We start from the raw sequence: 17,284 nt of genomic DNA, 5'->3' as shown, positions 1-17,284 counted from the left end.
GGTAACAAATTCTCAATAATAATCTGAGTAATTTGGAAAACAAAATATGAGGTTTAATGGTTGAAATAAACCATTAGTAGGTGATGACTTCAAAGATTACCGACTTGTACCAAAAGCAAGGCATTTTGTGGCTCTCAATTTGGCGCCAATTAATTTTTTGTTGAGCCCAAATTGTCGCTGGATCATTGTAGTCAAAAGAGGGAAATGCAGAAAATCAAAGATAATGCCACTCACACAATGGCACGATAACATATGGGTATGTAATAGATTTGTAAGCAAAGGAAATGGAGATACGCAGGTGCTCATGGCTAATGAAGTCTAAAGGCACCAACTTCTGAGTCAAGCTTGGAGAACGATTAGTTATATTTTATGGAAAGCCATCACAATGATATTGTTGTCCATTTACAAAAGATGTTTACAGGACAAAGTCCTGAGAAAGTGATGAAATCATGCAAAGTACATTTTCAATGATGGTCCAATGTTGAACAAAATGAGCAGTTAAACATTGCACTTTTTTCTGTAGATATAGATGAATGCGCAACCAACACATCGAATTGCGAACAAGTCTGCATTAATACAATTGGAAGCTTCACATGCAGCTGCCTTCCTGGGTACAGCATCAACGCAACAAACACTTCACATTGTGATGGTAGGACAGTTTTATACACCAAAGATGTTATGCGATTAAACATTTCAGAATTACACTTTGTGGAACATATTTCAGTGTTCTTCAAATTGAAATCATCTCCATCGATTCTTTTGTGCTTATGAATTTTAAAAAAAATCTTACTTTAACGTTCTGTATATTTGTGAATCATGGACAATTTCATGGCAGTATTGTGGCACCAGTTGTGGCAAAACAATGCAATGTTATACATTTTGAGGACTTCTAATTTTCTTAGCAAAGGTCAGTTTTGTTCTTTATCACTTCACCTGGGGGAGGATGTAGTGCGTTAGTGAGGACACACTGATCAAATTCATAGAGCCATAGATCCTACAGCATGGGGAGAGGCCATTTATCCCAAACTGGTCCATGCTGACCAAAATGTTCATCAATTCTAACCCCATTTCCCTGAACTTGGCCATGTTTACTATCCATGTATTTGTCCAAATGCCTTTTAAATGTTGTTAATGTACCCGCCTCAACCACTTCCGCTAATAACTGATTCCATATGCATTATGCCCTCTGTGTAAAAACATTGCCCACCAGATTCCCTTTTATTCTTCCTTTCTAACCTTAACCCAGTGCTCTCTAATCAGTGATTCTCCAACTCTGGGAAAATGACTGAGTGAGTTCATCCTATCCATGCCTTTCTTGATATTGTACACTTCTATAAAATCCCCCCTCATTCTTCTGTATGCTGAAGAAAAATGTCATAGCTTGTTTAACCTCTCCCTATAACTCAGACTGTTGGGCTCTGGTAACATTCTTGTAAATTTCTTCTGCATGTGTTCCAGTTTAATAACACCCTTCCTATAGCAAGGTGACCAAAACTGAGCATAATACTCCAAATCTGGCCTCAACAACATCCTGTGCAACTGCAATATAACTTCTCAACTTCTATGCTCAATGCCCTGACTGATAAAGGCCAGTGTGCCACAAGCTTTCTTCACTGTCCTGTCGACCTGTGACCACTTTCAGAGAATGCACCTGAACTCCAAGATCTCTCTGTTTCACTACACCCCGTAAGGCTCTACCATTCAGCATGAAAAACCTACCTTGATTTGACTTTCCAAAATGCACGACCTCACTCTTATCTATATTAAATGCCATTTGCCATTTCTAGGCCCACATCCCCAGCTGATCAAGGTCCAGCTGCCATTTCTGACAACATTCCTCACTGTGCACGATACCTCCTGTTTTAATGTCATCTGCAAACTTACTAAGCATGCCTTGTACGTGCTCATCCAAATCATTAATATCGATAACAAACAGCAATAGGCCCAGCACCAACCCCTGTGGCACTCCACTCTGCAAAGGCCTCTGGTTTGACAAGCATCCTTCCACTTTTACACTCTGCTTCCTACCATCAAGCCAATTGTGTTTTGAATTTTCCAGTTCCATCTGGATTCCATGCTATCAAACCTTCCAGAGCAGCCTACCATGTGGAACCTTATCAAAGGCTTTACTGAAATCCATATAGACTATGTCTACCCTTCCCTTGTCAACATTCCTGGTCACCTCATCAAAGAACTCCAATAATTTGTGATGCATGATCTCCCACATACTAATCCATGCTGACTGTTGCTAATGAAACCCTGACTTTACCTGTGCACGTATACCTTAACTCTCAGTATCATCTCAAGTAACGTACATACTACAGAGGTTAGACTTATGCTATTTGGTTTCCATGTTTTTTATTATGCAGACCTTCTTGAATAAGTGTATAACATTTGCTACCCTGCAGTCTTTCAAGACCTCAACCGTTGCTAATGATGATGCCAAAATATCAGCCAGGCCCCCGCAATTTCTTCTCTAGACTGTTGCAGTGTTCTTGTACATATCTGGTCTGAACCAGGAAATTTATCCAACTTCATCCATTCTAATACATCCAACACCTCTTCTACTGTGATGTGGACTGTCCCCAAGATATGACCATTAACTTCCCCAAGTTCCCAAATCTTCATGTCTTTCTCGTGTCCATGTTCAAAAATATTCTTTATCACACTAAAGGAAAACAAGTACTAAATTTAGAGAATGTTTTTCGCAAGCTATTGTCGTCAATTTACAGAGTATGTTGACAGAAAGTGTAGTCAATATGTGTGATAGATTGTCATGATCCATCTAAGGTCAAGCAAAGTCAGTGAGGAAGCAATGCTCATTTTTTTCTGCAGACATCATTGAATGTGCAACACACGTGAAGCTGTCATAGAATCTGCACCCAAACAAACGGGCGCTTTATCCAGCCCCAACATGAAAATTACTTCCTTTTTTCAAAGCAGGAAATGATATATAAATGAGTAAATAAATCATGATGGTTTAAATGATTGGCACTGCAATGGCAGCCGGTGACAAGTAGTGTCCTGCAGGGTTCAGAGTTGGGGCTGCAGCTGTTCACGTTATATATATTAATGATCTGCATGAAGGTTCGAGGGCATTCTGGTGAAGTTTGCCGATGATACGAAGTTAGGTGGACAGGCAGGCAGGTAGTGCTGAGGAGGTGAGGAGGCTGCAAAAAGACTTAGACAGTTTAGGAGAGTGGTCCAGGAAAATGGCTGATGAAATTCAATGTGAGCAAATGCGAGGTCTTGCACTTTGGAACAAAGAATGCAGGCATGAACTATTTTCTAAACGGTGAGAAAATTCATAAAGCCAAAGTACAAAGGGATCTGGGAGTGCTAGTCCAGGATTCGCGAAAGGTTAACTTGCAGGTTGAGTCCATGATTACGAAAGCAAATGTAATGTTGTCATTTATCTCAAGAAGGTTGGAATATAAAAGCAGTGATGTGCTTCTGAGACTTTATAAAGCTTTAGTTCAGCCCCATTTGGAACACTGTGTTCAAGTTTGGGCTCCACACCTCAAGAAGGACATACTGGCACTGGAGCATGTCCAGCGGATATTCACACGGATGATCCCAGGAATGGTAGGCCGAACCTGCAATGAACAGCTGAGGATCCTAGGATTGTATTCATTTGGGTTTAGAAGATTGTGGGGAGATTTAATAGAAACTTACAAGATAATGCGTGGCTTAGAAAGGGTGGATGCTGGGAAGTTGTTTCCTTTGGGTGGGGAGACTAGGACCTGTGGGTACAACCTTAGAATTAGAGGGGGTCAATTTAGATTGGAAAAGAGGAGACATTTATTCAGCCAGAGAGTGGTGGGGTGTGGAATTCATTGCCATGGAGCGCAGTGGAAGCTGGGATATTAAATGTCTTCAAGGCCGAGATTTATAAATTCTTGATCACGCAAGGAACTAAGGGCTACGGGGAAAGTGCGGGTAAGTGGAGTTGAAATGCTCATCAGCCATGATTAAATGGTGGAGTGGATCCAATGGGCAGAATGGCCTTACTTCCACTCCTATGTCTTATGGTCTCATGTTCTTATCTTTGAAAGGATGCACGTACATTGCACCTGTCAACTTGCCATCAACCAATCTTGTTGCTTCACTCAAATTTCAGTTGGTGCATTGTTGGTAAGAGAGGGAAATGTAGAAAAACAATGATAGTGTCACTGATACAAACACCATGGCACTATAAAGCCATACTGTATACTTGTGAGAAAAACAGCAGGACATATCCAGCTGTTGAATCACAGAGGAATTTAAAGTTATGGATTGTATGGGTATGTAGAAGCATGTACTGAGGTTTACATTTAATGGTGTCACATGGCTCAAACTGAGAATGGGATTATTCAATATTATTTTACAGATATTGATGAATGTGCAATCAACGTTGCCAACTGTCAACAAAGCTGCACCAATTCTGTTGGAAGCTTCACATGTAGTTGCCTCCCTGGCTTCAGCATCAACCTGACAAATCCTTCTGTTTGTGATGGTAGGTCAATTTTAATACAGAGATTCTGAGCAATTAATTATTTTGCTGTCTCAATCCGTCTATCTGACATAGTCCATGACACGATAACAGCCCCAATCAGGGAACTCATATTCCGTGAGGTCCACCTGGTTGATGTCCAATCACTACACTAACAAATGTCAGTATCCTGAAAATTGAAATGGGTTCACTGAAAGTCTCCAGTTGTCCTTAATAGCTAAATAATCACCATCACAATGCAATATTCTGCTCCCATGACAATTTTGCCAAAGCCTTCACTTTGTGATGGTATGCATAGAGACACAATGCTATTAATGACTTCAGATTTACCTCTGCCCAATAAATCGCAATGGCATGAATTTTGAAATGATTGCAACAAGTGAATTTTGTGTATATGAGCAATAAATAATCAGCCTCTCACTGGAAATTTCTGTATCTTTGGGATGTTTGGCTAAATTTGTTGCAGAAAATGATACCAACTGTGACAAAGAAATGTGTGGTTCTGCGTTGTGAAGTCTTGTCAACTTTTGTTCAAAGGCAGGTCTTTCAGTTTTCAGCATTCAATTCACCAATGCTGAAATTTACTGACTTGAGCTAGGGATTCTGTATTTTGGTGAGGACACTATAGTGAAAATCATGGCCACTGGCTCCAAGATACGTAAAAAGACTTCACGAAACCATATTTTATATTTAACTGATGGATTTCATGAAAGGTATTGTTGACAATTTACAGATATCATTAACACAATAGACTCAATATGACGTGCTGTCAACATGCGATATTGATTCTGAAGTATTGTCTCGTATCAAGAGATGTAAGTGAGAAAGCATTGACAATTCTATGATAGATTGTCATAGAATGTGCAATCAACACACGTGCTGTCAAAAAAAAATTCACAATGGACAATTCCATTCTTATATCATTGCCTCCCTGGATTTGGCATCAACATGCATATCATTTTCCTTTGTGATGCAAGTAAACCTTTAATCGCACAAATATTCAGCCATTGATGTATTGCAATAACATTGTATTCAACAGCTGCCAATGCTCTGTAAATATGGATGGCAGGAAGGTAAAACTTTATTGCTCTCTATGAATGAAGAACCCAATTCTCTCAAAACTAATCCCTGGCCTTGAACATTTGAGTTATTTTGAAAACAGAATGCAAGGTGGAAAGGATGATATAAATCGTTAGTCGGTGATGGGTTTAAATGATTACCAATATGGAACAAAAGCGGTCTATTTATCACCTCTTAACTTGTCATTAACCAATCCCATTGTTCAGTCTGAATTGTAGTTGTAGCATTGTAGGTAAGAGAGGCAAATGTAGAACATCAAAGGTCATATCAATATTATAATCACATGGTACTGGAAAACAAATGGACATATGCATTGGTCATGGCCAATCACAACAATTCTATGTCAAGCTTGAAGAACCATAGTTTACATTTAATAGAAAGATTTTGTTGTTAATTTACAGAAGATGTTAAACTACAGAGTCCTGAGAAAATGATGAACTCGTGATGGTGCTGACATTTTAAGAGGTTATTTTTTCCTTTTTTTTTGAAGAGAGATTGCAAGGTAGAGGTGCAGAGTTGGCTACTGAAGACCACTTCTCAACACCTGCTCATAATTTTGTTTTCTACTTTTTCAAATGTCGTTAGTCAATGTTGATGGCATTTCACTTGGGAGAAAAATTGTTAGTGAGGGCAAAATGATCAAAATCATTGACATTTTCACCCAGGTTCTTTACCACAGTAAAGGAAAAAGAATTTTGCAATTAATAGGAGGTTTTTGTATGGTATTGATGTCAGTTTATAGAGGATGTTAACAGAACATTGGTAGTATAACCAACATGGGTGATAGATTGTCATAGACTGATGGGGCAGTAATTGGCCATGTTGGATTTGTCCTACTTTACATGTTTAGGACATATCTGAGCAATTTTCCACATTGTCGGATAGATACCAGTATTGTAACTGTACTGGAACAGCTTGGCCAGGGAAATCGCAAATTCTGGAGCACAAATCTTCATTCCTATTGCTGGAATATTGTCATGGTCCATGGTAGCCAGGATGACATGATGGCTCAGTGGTTAACACTGCTACCTCACAGTAGCAGGGACCTGAGTTTGATTCCACTCCCGGGTGAGGTCTGTGTGGAGTTTGCATATTCTCCCTGTGTCTGCATGGATTTGCTCCCACAGTCCAAAGATGTGCTAAATTGCCCATAGTGTCCAGGGATATGCAGACTAAGTTGATTAGCCATTGAAAATGTAGAATGATATAGTAGTGGAATGGATTTGATTGTGCTGCTCCATCAGAGTCAGCATGATTTTGTGAAGGCTAAATTATGTTTGACTAATTTGCGTGACTTTTTCAAGAATGTAACAAGCAAAATGGATGATGGTCATCCTGTAGAAGTAGTATAGCTGAGCTTCCAGAAGATGTTTATTAAGATACCCCACAAAAGGTTAATAGACAAGTTAAGATGATGCAAGGTTAGGGTTATTACATTAGCTGGATAGGATAAGCTGACCAACAGAAAGCAGAGTCAGGATAATTGGCAAGTTTTTCTGATTGGCAAGCTGTAACTAATGGGGTGCCACTGGGGCTTGGTCCTCAGACTTCAATCATTTACAATCTAGATTAATGATGTCAATGCAGGGATAGAATGTACTATAGCCAAATTTGCAGATGATACTAAAATAGGTATGAAAGTAAGTTGCAATAAAGAAGTAAGAACTTTATGAATTTCTTGGACTGCAGCAGTTTAAGAAGGTAGCTCACTACCACCTCCTTGAGGGCAACTAGGGACAGACTATAAAAACTGTTCAGCCTGTGATGCCCACATCCCACAAATAAGAAAAGGATATGGTTAGATTACATGAATGAGCTTATATTTAGCAGATGGAATTTGACATCGATAAGTGTAAGGTTATCCACTTGGTTGGAAGGATAAAATAGCAACCTATAATCTAAATGAAGAGAAATTTCAAAATTCTTAGGTGCATCTCAATCTGGGTATCATCGTATACAAGTCACAAAGGATTATCGTTGGGTACAGAGGCTAATAAGGAAGGAAAAATGGATTTTTGGCCTGAATTGCTGAAGGAATGAAGTATAAAAGTTGAGAAGTGTTGTAACAACATGCTGTACAATGCATTGTGAGTCTGCATCTGAAGTATTGCATACAGATTTGGTTCCCTTGCTTGAGGAAGGATGTAAGAGACATTTCAAGGAAGATTTACTCAGTTAATTCCAGGGATGAAAGGCTTGTCTTATGAGAAGAGATTGAGTAGCTTAGCCCTATACTCATGAGAGTTTTAAAGGATAAGAGGAGGGATTGTTAGTAAGTTTGCTGATGATACTAAAATTGGAGGTTTAGTGGACAGTGAAGAAGTTACCTCAGCATATAATGGGACCTTGATCAGATGGGCCAATGAGCCAAGGAGTGGCAGATGGATTTTAATTTAGATAAATATGAAGTGCTGTATTTTGGAAAGGCAAATCAGGGTAGGACTTATACATTTAATGATAAGGTCCTAGAGAGTGTTGTTGAACAAACAGACTTTGAAAGAGGAGTCCCAGGTAGACAGTATAGTGAAGAAGGTGTTTGGTATACTTGCCTTTATCGGCCAGTGCATTGAGTATAGGAGTTGGGAAGTCATGTTACAGCTGTACAGGACATTGGTTTGGCCACTTTGGAACATTGCGTGCAATTCTGATCTCCCTGCTATAGGAACAATGTTGTGAAGCTTGAAAAGGTTAAAGAAAAATTAACAAGGTTGTTGTTGCCAGGGTTGGAGGATTTGAGCTCCAGGGAGAGGCTGAACAGGCCGAGGCTGTTTTCCCTGGAGTGTCAGAATCTGAAGGGTGACCTTATAGAGGTTTACAAAATCATGAGGGGAATGGATATAGAATACAGCCAAGGGTCTTTTCCCTGGAGTAGGAAAGTCCAGAACTACAGGGCAAAGATTTAGGGTTAGAGGAGAAAGATTTAAAAGGGACTTAAAGGGGCAGTTTTTCACACAGAGAGTGGTGTGTGTATGGAATGAACTGCCAGACCAAGTGGTGGACACTGGTACAATTACAGCATTTAAAAGGCATTTGGATGGTAAATGAATAGGAAGGGTTTAGAGGAATATGGGCCAAATCCTGTTAAATGGGGCTAGATTAATTTAGAATATCTGGCTGGCATCGACGAGTTGGACTGAAGAGTCTGTTTCCATGCTGTACATATCTAAGACTATCTACCTCTATCTAATTGAGGTATACAAGATAATAAAGTGGATTGACAAAGTAGACAGAGAGTGGGTGTTTGCCTTTGCAGGACAATCTCGAATGAGGGGTCATTGTTTTACGTGAGCGGGTGGAAGATTCAAAATAGAAGTGAGGAGAAATTACTTCTCTCAAATGGTGGAATTCACGATCTAAGAACGGGGTGAATGCTGGACATTTATTACATTTAAAGAGGAGGTAGGCAGAGTTTTAATTAGTAATGGATTGAAGGGATATACAGAGTGGGCAGGAAAGTGGAGTTGAGGCCAAGGTGAGCTCAACCATGACTGTATTAAATGGTGAACAGGCTCGAGGGGCTGAATTACCTACTCTTGCTGTTAGTTCTTATTTTCTAGTAAGCATTTTTATATTTAATAGAAAGACATCACTAAAGATATTGCTATCAATTTATAGAGGGTGTTAAGATGAGGGAGTCCTGAGCAAGTCTTGTAGCAATGCTACTTAAATTGCCAATGTATTATCTAATGTTGAGCAAAAGTAAGCAAGAAATCATTGCACGTTTTTCTGAGACATCGATGAATATACAATCAATGCATCAAGCTGCTAAAAAATCTGTACCAAGACAATGGGAGCTTTATGTGTAGACCTGGATTCAGGAATCATCTAAAGAGGGCTTGGCAGAGTAACATCATTGGAATATTAATCCAGAGACCCAAGTAATGTCCTGGGGACTAGGTTTGAATCCCATCACTGCATGTGGTGGAATTTGAATTCAATTTTTAAAAATCTGCAATTAAGAATCTAATGACGTAATTGGAGCTGCATTGCATGCAGGCAAAGGGAGACTATTCCGTTACACATTTGACTTTTGCCTTGAAGCTAGTGGACAGGTTTTGGGATTCAGGAGGTGAATTATCTGCCTCTGATCTGCTTTTGTAATGATAGTTTGAGACTGTTAGAAAGTTGTTGACTCTTATTGACCGGTCTTAACAAGTTAGACATTACCAAGGTAATTATGTATTCTTATACACAATCTTCTCTATACAGGGCTTATGCCCGAAACGTCGATTCTCCTGTTCCCTGGATGCTGCCTGACCTGCTGCGCTTTTCCAGCAACACATTTCCAGCTCTGATCTCCAGCATCTGCAGACCTCACTTTCTCCTTCTCTATACAGGACAACCTCAGATATCCAAACGTCAGTTATCTGAATTTCTGATTTGCCGAACAAGATCTCAAGGTCCCAGTATGGCTTCCCTTATTCATTTCAGTTCAGTTATCTGAACAATCAGTTAACTGAATAATCAGTTAACTGAACAATCAGTTATCTGAACTATCAGTTAACTGAACAAAATACTACCCGTTCGTCTCATTCGGATAATTGAAGTTGTTCTGTAGTTAATTGTCCCAAAGGGCACCTGCCCGTCCCCCTACCCTTCCCCATAATCTTGCCTCCGAAGGATATTGGTTGCTTCCCCAAAGGATCTTTCTCTCCAGGATTCAATGAGCCCAAGCTTCAAATCGACAAGGGAACCTCAGCTGCCAAAGGATAGCCTGGCTATCCAAAAGCAATGCACTGAGAATGGACCTGCCCTTACCTGGTCAAATCAGTCCAGTCCGGGTTCCAGACTCCAGGGACTCCAATGGCACATTTCTGTGAAGGTGGTTAGTAATTTAAAGGACCAGCTGCATGTGGAAGCTGTGCACACACGAACCATGGACCAGCCCCTGTGAAAATGAGAGAGGGCATGCTCATGGCGGGGACTTGTGAGTCCCTGACAAATTCCAGCATTGTTGCCAATGATAATGATGCTCGAGGCTAGAGTTATCACAACCACAGAAGAAGCTCATTCAGCACATCATGTCCATTTTCTGTTTTTATCACAGGGTTCTAATATGTTTTTTGCTGTCATTTATACAAAGATAACCAGGCTTACATTCACCATTTAAGGAACCTGATGACCATTATGTTTTGTACAGCGTTGTAATACATTGTCTTCTATCTAGCTCATAGTCAGAGAACTAAAATACTTGAGATCCTGACAAAAGTTTGCCTCAGTCATTAACAGGGACCCAGTAAATGTGATGTATCTAGATTTCCAAAAGGCATTCGACAAGGTGCTGCACAAAAGGCTGCTGCATAAGATAAAGATGTGGGCAATGTATTAGCATGGATAGAGGATTGGTTAACTAACAGGAAGCAATGAGTGGAGATAAATGAGTGCTTTTCTGGTTGGCAGTCAGTAACTAGTGGTGTGCCTCAGGGATCCATGTTGGAACTGCAATTATTCACAATTTACATAGATGATTTGGAATTGGGGACCACGTGTAGTGTGTCAAAGTTTGCGGATGACACTGAGATGAGTGGTGGATCAAAGTGCAGATGACTGTGAAACTTTGCAAAGGGACATAGATAGTTTAAGTGAGTGGGAAACGTTCTGGCAGACAGAATACCGTGTTAATAAATGTGCAGTCATCGATTTTGGTAGGAATAACAGTAAAAAGGATTATTACATGAATGGTAAAAAGTTGCAACATGCTGCTACACAGAGGGACCTGGGTGTCCTTGTGCATGAATCATAGAGAGTTGGTCTGCAGCTCCAACATGTAATTAAGAAGACAAATGGAATTTTGTCCTTCATTGCTAAAGGGATTGAGTTTAAAAGCAGGGAAGTTATGTTGCAGCTGTACAGGGTGCTGGTGAGGCCACATCTGGAGTTCTGTGTATAATTTTGTTCTCTTTACTTGAGGAAGGCTGTGTTGGCACTGAGGGGGTGCAGAGGAGGTTCACTAGGTTGATTCTGGAGTTGAAGTGGGTGGCTTTTGAGGAGAGACTGAGTAGACTGGAATTCAGTGGAATTCAGAAAAATGAGGGGATATCTTATAGAAACACATGAAATTATGAAGTGAATAGATAAGATAGAAGTAGAGCGGATGTTTCCTCTGGTGGGTGAAACTAGCACTAGGGGGCATAGCCTCATAATTAAGGGAGGCAGATTTAGGACTGAATTGAGAAGGAAATTCTTTATCCAGAAGGTTGTAAATTTATGGAATTCCCTGCCCAGTGAAGTAGTTGAGGCTTTCTCAGTAAATGTTGTTAAAGCTAAGATAGATAATTTTTTGAGCAGTATAGGAATTAAGCGTTACGTTGTGAGGGCAGGTGATTGGAGCTGAGGCCACTAAAAGATCGCCTTGATCTTATTGAATGGTGGAGCAGGCTTGAAGGGCCAGCTGGCCTACCCCTGCTTCTAGTTCTTATGTTCTTATGTATTATTAATCTCTTTTCATATTATTTGCAGCACAACGCAAAGTAATCTTAAGGTTTACTGTCGTCAGTGAGGATGTGGATTTGACTAATCAACAAGTAAGAGAGAAAGTTCTTCAAAATCTTCAGGATTTAGTCCGTAGCAAAACAGGTATGTTGTAGAAAATACTCATGAAATGTGTATTTCTGTATTGTTAAAAAAAACAACTCGACAACTGAGTGATTGAGTGCTTTATGAAAATATATTTTACTTCACCTTATGTTGGGAATGGCATTCTGCCTAGATTTAATGCAAATTCCTGCGGACTACAGAGAATAACCACAACATTCAAGGAGAGTATTTTTATTACAGAAAAGGATCGTTTTTAAGATGTATCATTTTTTACTTTATATTTAATAAGAACAATTTAGAAACAGCACAGAAGAAGCTCATTAAACATATGCTGTATGTTTTGGAGGGGGAGTGGTTAACACTGGGGAAACTACCACTGTTGATGTTGATGACACCTCTTCCCCACCTTTGATGGTGGGAGGATGCTGGGTAGCTTGCTTATCATTGCACCAACTGACACTCTCAAATTAGTCAATTCATAGTCAGTTAAGGGCTTTCTCCCTCAGCAGCTGGTATTACACCACTGGCAGCATGTCCCCAAGTCTCATAGCACCTGGTGGACTATTGTTGACCCAGAGAATGCAGGTCTGAAAATGTGTTGCTGGAAAAGCGCAGCAGGTCAGGCAGCATCCAAGAAACAGGAGAATTGATGTTTCGGGCATAAGCCCTAATTCAGGAATGAGGAAAGTGTGCCCAGCAGGCTAAGATAAAAGGTAGGGAGGAGGGACTTGGGGGAGGGGCGTTGGAAATGCGATAGGTGGAAGGAGGTCAAGGTGAGGGTGATAGGCCGGAGTGGGGTGGGGGTGGAGAGGTCAGGAAGAAGATTGCAGGTTAGGAAGGCAGTGCTGAGTTCGAGGGATTTGACTGAGACAAGGTGGGGAGAGGGGAAATGAGGAAACTGGAGAAATCTGAGTTCATCCCTTGTGGTTGGAGGGTTCCTAGGCGGAAGATGAGGCACTCTTCCTCCAACCGTCGTGTTGCTATGGTCTGGCGATGGAGGAGTCCAAGGACCTGCATGTCCTTGGTGGAGTGGGAGGGGGAGTTGAAGTGTTGAGCCACGGGTGGTTGGGTTGGTTGGTCCGGGTGTCCCAGAGGTGTTCGCTGAAACGTTCCGCAAGTAGGCGGCCTGTCTCCCCAATATAGAGGAGGCCACATCGGGTACAACGGATGCAATAGATGATGTGTGTGGAGGTGCAGGTGAATTTGTGGCGGATATGGAAGTATCCCTTGGGGCCTTGGAGGGAAGTAAGGGAGGAGGTGTGGGCGCAAGTTTTGCATTTCTTGCGTTGCAGGGGAAGGTGCCGGGAGTGGAGGTTGGGTTGGTGGGGGGTGTGGACCTGACGAGGGAGTCACGGAGGGAGTGGTCTTTTCGGAACACTGATAGGGGAGGGGAGGGAAATATATCCCTGGTGGTGGGGTCCGTTTGGAGGTGGCGGAAATGACGGTGGATGATCCACTGTACATGGAGGTTGGTGGGGTGGTAGGTGAGGACCAGTGGGGTTCTGTCCTGGTGGCGGTTGGAGGGGTGGGGCTCAAGGGCAGAGGAACAGGAAGTGGAAGAGATGCGGTGGAGGGCATCGTCGACTACGTCGGGGGGGAAATTGCGGTCCTTGAATAAGGAGGCCAGCTGGGCTGTACAGATTTGGAACTGGTCCTCCTGGGAGCAGATGCGGCGGAGACGAAGGAATTGGGAATATGGAATGGCGTTTTTACGGGGTCAGGGTGGGTGAAGGTGTAGTCTAGGTAGCTGTGGGAGTCGGTCGGTTTATAGTAAATGTCCGTGTTGATTTGGTCGCCAGAGATAGAAATGGAAAGGTCTAGGAAGGGGAGGGAGGAGTCTGAGACGGTCCAGGTGAATTTGAGGTCGGGGTGGAAGGTGTTGGTAAAGTGGATGAACTATTCAACTTCCTCGTGGGAGCATGAGGCAGCGCCGATACAGTCATCGATGTAGCGGAGGAAAAGGTGGGGGGTGGTGCCAGTGTAGCTGTGGATGCAGGTGCCAACTGCTCGTGCAACCTAAACAAAGGTCTATTCCCCACCATGGTGCTATTTCAATGCTTCTGGAATGTCATGCCTCAGGGCAACCAGGGGATATATCACGATGTTTAGCTGTGATAATAAAGTGGTGATCATTCCAGTCACCAATGCATTGAACAGAACATATTGCTGTGATTAGGGAGACTGAAAACTGTCTCTGTAACTAAGAACTCATGCTTAGACATCACCTTCAGCATTAGAGCTTGTAAGGAGAAAGTGAGGACTGCAGATGCTGGCGATCAGAGTCGAGAGTGTGGTGCTGGAAAAGCACAGCAGGTCAGGCAGAATCTGAGGAGCAGGAGAATCAAAGTTTCAGGCATAAGCCCTTAGAATTTGTAATCCTGCTTTTTCCTGATGACCACTTCCTATGCCAAGTGATCTGTACCAACTCTTGCATTGAAGTGATCAATGATGATTAAATTGTTTGACTAGACGCACACGGGCTTTAAAATACCTAAAGGACCAATTGCCAGCTCACAAATAGAGGGGCCCCTGCCCAACAAATGGGCAACCAATCAGAGGTGTGGATAGGCAATCAATGAATTATTACGATAATCGAAGGGGTTCCTTTCCTATAATCTTTGCTATCTAAACTGTTTATATCGAATGAATAGATAAATGTACTATGTATATTTTCAATTTACATTGTATAAAATTAAATTTCCAGTAGAGTTATATTGCACTCATGGTGTTATGTTGAATTTTTTTCAGCAAAGACAGAAAGGAAGAGATAAGTGAAATCTGCAATTTATGCCGTACTTCACTACATCGTAATTTGAACCACAGCGATGTGATCTCAAGTGGGAAAAGAATGTTTCATCATTATTGTATTATTGAATTTAAGTTTTACAGTTGACTCCTCTAAGATCTCTACCATCTCTGCTTAAGTTATTGCTGATTATTAATATAATTGGGAATTCCATTCAACCACATTAACATTTCCATAGTTAGACACTTAAACAATTTAAAGCAAGCGTATTGTTAAATAAAACTAATGTTAGAATATTTAAAAGCTGTGATAAGTAATGTTAGTACAGCTCCTCAGGAAGACTTGTAAATGCATTGTCAAATTATTTTCTGTTGGCATCAGGTCATTTCATTACAAACACAAAAGGAAATTAAGAATAAACAAGGTATTATTTATACTATAATACCTTGTGATACACTTGCATGGATTCTGTTAAGTGAAGTGAAGCAAAGATTTTCAGAGATTAAGCAAAACTGGGAGAACAAAATCCCTAAACTCCATCATGGTCACTCAAAAAAAACCATTACAACAAAATCTCTTCACAATAACCTAATACTAGTTTTTTTTCTATTTCTAATTTTAAGTTAAAATGAAAATTTCTCACTGATGCTTGTTGTATGAAACTATAAATTGCGCTCAGCACATCACAGATAATGTCACCTCTTGACTCAAGTTAGAATCTCTTTACAGAATACCATAAAGAACCTCTCCAGTCTCATTTTGACCTGAAATGTTTAAGATGAGTTTATCATCCATTTATTATTCATCCAATTTTATGAGTATTACGCTGGTACCAATTCTGTCAAATGTCAAATGAGGAACAAAAGAAGAAAAAAATGTGGAATTCTGTGGTGCCCTGTTGAAGTGCAAACAAATGCATTATCTGCAACATGCTAGCATCTTTGTAAACATGGTGAATCAATTTATTATATATTCAGCCTCTTTCTTGTTGCAGAATGCAGTTTGTTGTAAAGGATTGAAACAAAACTATTTGATGAATTTTAATAAATATATAAAAATACTTTTGAATATGTAGGACTGGGTTTTAGTGATCTTTACCTCCACACCACTTCCTCTCTCCCAGGAATGTGTTAAGGCATTAAATCCAACAGCTGCCCTGATGGCTGCTTACTGATATGTCCAACATGTCCAAAGGGATCAGTGGTAGAACAGGGTGGTTGATCAGCCTTTGAATCTATTTACCCCAGTCTGTCATCCTTCTTTTATCCCATAGTGAAGAGATCCATGCCATGTGGGGAGGCTGGCAACTTTAACTGTGCCTCTGGTGTTGGTCAATATGGTGAGGGGGTTTTGGGGGTGAATCCCTCTCGAATCTTCTGTGCCCATCAAAGGCAAACCTCCCTGCAACAGACACATGGTCTGCTGGGCTATTATTAAACCATAATCTGATCAAGTGACTCCGTGGAAAGAGAATGGTCTAGTAGCAGTTTACGGCAGTGGACAACTTCTGAAAAAGCATCACTGGGCTCAAACGTTTAAGGCACTTTCTCAGTACAGATGCTGCCACATCTAAATTTCTTCAGTAATATCTATTTTTGTTTCAAATTTCCAGCATCTGCAATTTGTTCTATTTTCACATCAATTAGAAGTGGGTGTCTTTAAGCACTTGATGTGGGAGGCCTATTGCCCAGGCTCCAGTACTGACCTCATTATGGAGGAAAGCAATGAACCAGGACAAACTTATCCAGATGGCATTGGTCACTGCCCTGATGCATTTGCGGGGCATAACTGAGAGATCCCACTCAGGTCACTCATCACTCCCTGGAAGGAGCCGGTTGCATAGAAGTTCATAACTAGTCAACTTCACAACCTTTGGGAGAGTTTGGCCTCCCACCCCTGTGGCCCTCCGATCCCATTCTGGCATCCAGCAAGGTTCTGACATTGTGTTCTGGGACATATAGAGCCTGTGTCAGTTCTGTGCCACACTCATTCCCAGGAAATGGAGTCATGGTTGAAAAACTCTGGCCTCCTGCTCCACATGTCCTGAGATGCCCTGTGGCAGCGGCCTCTCCCTGAGCTGGGTGCTCCATGTCCTCTGCATCAGCTTGCTGCAACGTCCTGGCTTGGCATAAGCCATGGTCCTGTTGCATCCGTCTTCACCTTCTTAGGTAGGCAGCTACAGTGACCACACCAACATCGGAGGTATAGTGGACAGTGAAGATTATCTTAGAGTACAATGGGCCAATGGGGCGAGGAGTGGCAGATGGTGGTTAATTTAGATAAATGTGAGGAGTTGCATTTGGGGAGGAAAACCAGGGCAGGACTTATACAGTTAATGGTAGAACCCTGTGGAGCGTTGGTAAACAAAGAAACCTGGGAATGCAGGTGCACAGTTCCCTGAAAGTGGAATCACAGGTAGGCAGGGTGGT

The 17,284-nt window shown here is 41.3% G+C and overlaps 1 long non-coding RNA gene across 1 annotated transcript; it reads left to right on the top strand.

Moving 5' to 3' along the window:
* The first annotated feature begins 515 nt into the window (after positions 1-515).
* LOC122556386 (uncharacterized) lies at positions 516-15,915 on the top strand. Its single transcript, XR_015759164.1, has 4 exons — positions 516-649; positions 4,370-4,495; positions 12,032-12,148; positions 14,858-15,915. It is a non-coding gene; the product is annotated as an uncharacterized LOC122556386 (long non-coding RNA).
* The last annotated feature ends 1,369 nt before the right edge of the window (positions 15,916-17,284 follow it).

The sequence above is a fragment of the Chiloscyllium plagiosum genome, unplaced genomic scaffold (assembly GCF_037043375.1).
Source record: "Chiloscyllium plagiosum isolate Xiang-an unplaced genomic scaffold, Cpla_swu_hap1 HiC_scaffold_13, whole genome shotgun sequence".
Classification (NCBI taxonomy): domain Eukaryota; kingdom Metazoa; phylum Chordata; class Chondrichthyes; order Orectolobiformes; family Hemiscylliidae; genus Chiloscyllium; species Chiloscyllium plagiosum.
This window is presented reverse-complemented; position numbering and strand designations above follow the sequence as displayed.